This window comes from Salmo salar, unplaced genomic scaffold (assembly GCF_965601325.2).
Source record: "Salmo salar unplaced genomic scaffold, fSalSal1 ptg000652l, whole genome shotgun sequence".
Taxonomy (NCBI): Eukaryota; Metazoa; Chordata; class Actinopteri; order Salmoniformes; family Salmonidae; genus Salmo; species Salmo salar.
This window is the reverse complement of record NW_027675454.1, coordinates 1258865-1265023: the sequence shown is the minus strand read 5'-3', so window position 1 is coordinate 1265023 and position 6159 is coordinate 1258865.

Sequence of the window (6159 nt, the reverse complement as noted above, 5' to 3'; positions counted from 1 at the left end):
GTGTGTGTGTTGTCGGTGTGTGTGTGTGTGTGTTGTCGGTGGTGTGTGTGTGTGTGTTGTCGGTGTGTGTGTGTGTGTGTTGTCGGTGTGTGTGTGTGTGTGTGTGTTGTCGTGTGTGTGTGTGTGTGTGTGTGTGTGTGTGTTGTCGGTGTGTGTGTGTGTGTGTGTTGTCGGTGTGTGTGTGTGTGTGTTGTCGGTGTGTGTGTGTGTGTGTGTGTTGTCGGTGTGTGTGTGTGTGTTGTCGGTGTGTGTGTGTGTGTTGTCGGTGTGTGTGTGTTGTCGGTGTGTTGTCGGTTTGTGTGTGTGTGTGTGTTGTCGGTGTGTGTGTGTGTGTTGTCGGTGTGTGTGTGTGTGTGTGTGTGTGTTGTCGGTGTGTGTGTGTGTTGTGTGTGTGTGTGTGTTGTCGGTGTGTGTGTGTGTGTGTTGTCGGTGTGTGTGTGTGTGTGTCTTGTAGGTGTGTGTGTGTTGTCGTTGTGTGTGTGTGTGTGTTTGGTAGGTGTGTGTGTGTGTTGTCGGTGTGTGTGTGTGTGTGTTGTCGGTGTGTGTGTGTGTTGTCGGTGTGTGTGTGTGTGTGTTGTCGGTGTGTGTGTGTGTGTTGTTGGTGTGTGTGTGTGTGTGTGTTGTCGGTGTGTGTGTGTGTGTTGTCGGTGTGTGTGTGTGTGTGTTGTCGGTGTGTGTGTGTGTGTGTTGTCGGTGTGTGTGTGTGTGTTGTCGGTGTGTGTGTGTGTGTGTTGTCGGTGTGTGTGTGTGTGTGTTGTCGGTGTGTGTGTGTGTGTTGTCGGTGTGTGTGTGTGTTGTGTGTGTGTGTGTGTTGTCGGTGTGTGTGTGTGTGTGTTGTCGGTGTGTGTGTGTGTGTGTTGTGGTGTGTGTGTGTTGTCGTGTGTGTGTGTGTGTGTCGGTATGTGTGTGTGTGTGTTGTCGGTGTGTGTGTGTGTGTGTTGTCGGTGTGTGTGTGTGTGTTGTCGGTGTGTGTGTGTGTGTGTGTGTGTTGTCGGTGTGTGTGTGTGTGTTGTTGGTGTGTGTGTGTGTGTGTGTGTGTGTTGTCGGTGTGTGTGTGTGTGTTGTCGGTGTGTGTGTGTGTGTGTTGTCGGTGTGTGTGTGTGTGTTGTCGGTGTGTGTGTGTGTGTTGTCGGTGTGTGTGTGTGTGTGTGTGTGTGTGTGTGTGTGTGTGTGTGTGTTGTCGGTGTGTGTGTGAGTGTGTGTTGTCGGTGTGTGTGTGTGTGTGTTGTCGGTGTGTGTGTGTGTGTGTTGTCGGTGTGTGTGTGTGTGTGTGTTGTCGGTGTGTGTGTGTTGTCGGTGTGTGTGTGTTGTTGGTGTGTTGTCGGTGTGTGTGTGTGTGTGGTAGGTGTGTGTGTGTGTGTTGTCGGTGTGTGTGTGTGTGTGTTGTCGGTGTGTGTGTGTGTGTGTTGTCGGTGTGTGTGTGTGTGTGTGTGTGTGTGTGTGTGTGTGTGTGTGTGTGTGTTGTTGGTGTGTGTGTGTGTGTGTTGTCGGTGTGTGTGTGTGTGTGTGTGTGTGTTGTCTGTGTGTGTGTGTTGTCGGTGTGTGTGTGTGTGTGTTGTCGGTGTGTGTGTGTGTGTGTGTTGTCAGTGTGTGTGTGTGTGTGTTGTCGGTGTGTGTGTGTGTTGTGTGTGTGTGTGTTGTCGGTGTGTGTGTGTGTGTGTTGTCGGTGTGTGTGTGTGTGTGTTGTCGGTGTGTGTGTGTGTGTGTTGTCGGTGTGTGTGTGTGTGTGTGTGTTGTCGGTGTGTGTGTTGTCGGTGTGTGTGTGTGTGTGTTGTCGGTGTGTGTGTGTGTGTGTGTGTTGTCGGTGTGTGTGTGTGTGTTGTCGGTGTGTGTGTGTGTGTTGTCGGTGTGTGTGTGTTGTCGGTGTGTTGTCGGTTTGTATGTGTGTGTGTGTTGTCGGTGTGTGTGTGTGTGTTGTCGGTGTGTGTGTGTGTGTGTGTGTGTGTTGTCGGTGTGTGTGTGTGTTGTGTGTGTGTGTGTGTTGTCGGTGTGTGTGTGTGTGTGTTGTCGGTGTGTGTGTGTGTGTGTCTTGTAGGTGTGTGTGTGTTGTCGTTGTGTGTGTGTGTGTGTTTGGTAGGTGTGTGTGTGTGTTGTCGGTGTGTGTGTGTGTGTGTTGTCGGTGTGTGTGTGTGTTGTCGGTGTGTGTGTGTGTGTGTTGTCGGTGTGTGTGTGTGTGTTGTTGGTGTGTGTGTGTGTGTGTGTTGTCGGTGTGTGTGTGTGTGTTGTCGGTGTGTGTGTGTGTGTGTTGTCGGTGTGTTTGTGTGTGTGTTGTCGGTGTGTGTGTGTGTGTTGTCGGTGTGTGTGTGTGTGTGTTGTCGGTGTGTGTGTGTGTGTGTTGTCGGTGTGTGTGTGTGTGTTGTCGGTGTGTGTGTGTGTGTGTGTTTTGTCTGTGTGTGTGTGTGTGTTGTCGGTGTGTGTGTGTGTGTGTGTGTGTTGTCGGTGTGTGTGTGTGTTGTGTGTGTGTGTGTGTTGTCGGTGTGTGTGTGTGTGTGTTGTCGGTGTGTGTGTGTGTGTGTGTCTTGTAGGTGTGTGTGTGTTGTCGGTGTGTGTGTGTTGTCGGTGTGTTGTCGGTTTGTGTGTGTGTGTGTGTTGTCGGTGTGTGTGTGTGTGTTGTCGGTGTGTGTGTGTGTGTGTGTGTGTTGTCGGTGTGTGTGTGTGTTGTGTGTGTGTGTGTGTTGTCGGTGTGTGTGTGTGTGTGTTGTCGGTGTGTGTGTGTGTGTCTTGTAGGTGTGTGTGTGTTGTCGTTGTGTGTGTGTGTGTGTTTGGTAGGTGTGTGTGTGTGTTGTCGGTGTGTGTGTGTGTGTGTTGTCGGTGTGTGTGTGTGTGTTGTCGGTGTGTGTGTGTGTGTGTGTGTGTTGTCGGTGTGTGTGTGTGTGTTGTTGGTGTGTGTGTGTGTGTGTGTGTGTGTTGTCGGTGTGTGTGTGTGTGTTGTCGGTGTGTGTGTGTGTGTGTTGTCGGTGTGTGTGTGTGTGTTGTCGGTGTGTGTGTGTGTGTTGTCGGTGTGTGTGTGTGTGTGTGTGTGTGTGTGTGTGTGTGTGTGTGTGTGTTGTCGGTGTGTGTGTGAGTGTGTGTTGTCGGTGTGTGTGTGTGTGTGTGTTGTCGGTGTGTGTGTGTGTGTGTTGTCGGTGTGTGTGTGTGTGTGTGTTGTCGGTGTGTGTGTGTTGTCGGTGTGTGTGTGTTGTTGGTGTGTTGTCGGTGTGTGTGTGTGTGTGGTAGGTGTGTGTGTGTGTGTTGTCGGTGTGTGTGTGTGTGTGTTGTCGGTGTGTGTGTGTGTGTGTTGTCGGTGTGTGTGTGTGTGTGTGTGTGTGTGTGTGTGTGTTGTGTGTGTGTGTGTTGTTGGTGTGTGTGTGTGTGTGTTGTCGGTGTGTGTGTGTGTGTGTGTGTTGTCTGTGTGTGTGTGTTGTCGGTGTGTGTGTGTGTGTGTTGTCGGTGTGTGTGTGTGTGTGTGTTGTCAGTGTGTGTGTGTGTGTGTTGTCGGTGTGTGTGTGTGTTGTGTGTGTGTGTGTTGTCGGTGTGTGTGTGTGTGTGTTGTCGGTGTGTGTGTGTGTGTGTTGTCGGTGTGTGTGTGTGTGTGTTGTCGGTGTGTGTGTGTGTGTGTGTGTTGTCGGTGTGTGTGTTGTCGGTGTGTGTGTGTGTGTGTTGTCGGTGGTGTGTGTGTGTGTGTTGTCGGTGTGTGTGTGTGTGTGTTGTCGGTGTGTGTGTGTGTGTGTGTGTTGTCGGTGTGTGTGTGTGTTGTGTGTGTGTGTGTTGTCGGTGTGTGTGTGTGTGTGTTGTCGGTGTGTGTGTGTGTGTGTTGTCGGTGTGTGTGTGTGTGTGTGTGTTGTCGGTGTGTGTGTGTGTGTTGTCGGTGTGTGTGTGTGTGTTGTCGGTGTGTGTGTGTTGTCGGTGTGTTGTCGGTTTGTATGTGTGTGTGTGTTGTCGGTGTGTGTGTGTGTGTTGTCGGTGTGTGTGTGTGTGTGTGTGTGTGTTGTCGGTGTGTGTGTGTGTTGTGTGTGTGTGTGTGTTGTCGGTGTGTGTGTGTGTGTGTTGTCGGTGTGTGTGTGTGTGTGTCTTGTAGGTGTGTGTGTGTTGTCGTTGTGTGTGTGTGTGTGTTTGGTAGGTGTGTGTGTGTGTTGTCGGTGTGTGTGTGTGTGTGTTGTCGGTGTGTGTGTGTGTTGTCGGTGTGTGTGTGTGTGTGTTGTCGGTGTGTGTGTGTGTGTGTTGTTGGTGTGTGTGTGTGTGTGTGTTGTCGGTGTGTGTGTGTGTGTTGTCGGTGTGTGTGTGTGTGTGTTGTCGGTGTGTTTGTGTGTGTGTTGTCGGTGTGTGTGTGTGTGTTGTCGGTGTGTGTGTGTGTGTGTTGTCGGTGTGTGTGTGTGTGTGTTGTCAGTGTGTGTGTGTGTGTTGTCGGTGTGTGTGTGTGTGTGTGTGTGTGTGTGTGTGTGTGTTGTCGGTGTGTGTGTGAGTGTGTGTTGTCGGTGTGTGTGTGTGTGTGTGTTGTCGGTGTGTGTGTGTGTGTGTTGTCGGTGTGTGTGTGTGTGTGTGTTGTCGGTGTGTGTGTGTTGTCGGTGTGTGTGTGTTGTTGGGTTGTTGTCGGTGTGTGTGTGTGTGTGGTAGGTGTGTGTGTGTGTGTTGTCGGTGTGTGTGTGTGTGTGTGTTGTCGGTGTGTGTGTGTGTGTGTTGTCGGTGTGTGTGTGTGTGTGTGTGTGTGTGTGTGTGTGTGTGTGTGTTGTGTGTGTGTGTGTTGTTGGTGTGTGTGTGTGTGTGTTGTCGGTGTGTGTGTGTGTGTGTGTGTTGTCTGTGTGTGTGTGTTGTCGGTGTGTGTGTGTGTGTTGTCGGTGTGTGTGTGTGTGTGTGTTGTCAGTGTGTGTGTGTGTGTGTTGTCGGTGTGTGTGTGTGTTGTGTGTGTGTGTGTTGTCGGTGTGTGTGTGTGTGTTGTCGGTGTGTGTGTTGTCGGTGTGTGTGTGTGTGTGTTGTCGGTGGTGTGTGTGTGTGTTGTCGGTGTGTGTGTGTGTGTGTTGTCGGTGTGTGTGTGTGTGTGTGTGTTGTCGGTGTGTGTGTGTGTTGTGTGTGTGTGTGTTGTCGGTGTGTGTGTGTGTGTGTTGTCGGTGTGTGTGTGTGTGTGTTGTCGGTGTGTGTGTGTGTGTGTGTGTTGTCGGTGTGTGTGTGTGTGTTGTCGGTGTGTGTGTGTGTGTGTGTTGTCGGTGTGTGTGTGTTGTCGGTGTGATGTCGGTTTGTATGTGTGTGTGTGTTGTCGGTGTGTGTGTGTTGTCGGTGTGTGTGTGTGTGTGTGTGTGTGTTGTCGGTGTGTGTGTGTGTTGTGTGTGTGTGTGTGTTGTCGGTGTGTGTGTGTGTGTGTTGTCGGTGTGTGTGTGTGTGTGTCTTGTAGGTGTGTGTGTGTTGTCGTTGTGTGTGTGTGTGTGTTTGGTAGGTGTGTGTGTGTGTTGTCGGTGTGTGTGTGTGTGTGTTGTTGGTGTGTGTGTGTGTGTGTGTTGTCGGTGTGTGTGTGTGTGTTGTCGGTGTGTGTGTGTGTGTGTTGTCGGTGTGTTTGTGTGTGTGTTGTCGGTGTGTGTGTGTGTGTTGTCGGTGTGTGTGTGTGTGTGTGTGTGTGTGTGTGTGTGTGTGTGTGTGTTGTCGGTGTGTGTGTGAGTGTGTGTTGTCGGTGTGTGTGTGTGTGTTGTCGGTGTGTGTGTTGTCGGTGTGTATGTGTGTGTGTGTGTGTGTGTGTGTTGTCGGTGTGTGTGTGTGTTGTGTGTGTGTGTGTTGTCGGTGTGTGTGTGTGTGTGTGTGTTGTCGGTGTGTGTGTGTGTGTGTGTTGTCGGTGTATGTGTGTGTGTGTGTGTGTGTTGTCGGTGTGTGTGCATGTTGTGTGTGTGTGTGTTGTCGGTGTGTGTGTGTGTGTGTTGTCGGTGTGTGTGTGTGTGTGTGTTGTCGGTGTGTGTGTGTGTGTGTGTGTGTGTGTGTTGTCGGTGTGTGTGTGTGTGTGTTGTCGGTGTGTGTGTGTGTGTGTTGTCGGTGTGTGTGTGTGTGTGTTGTCAGTGTGTGTGTGTGTGTGTGTTGTCGGTGTGTGTGTGTGTGTTGTCGGTGTGTGTGTGTGTGTGTGTGTTGTCGGTGTGTGTGTGTGTGTGTTGTCGGTGTGTGTGTGTGTGTGTTGTCGGTGTGTGTGTGTTGTCGGTGCGTGTG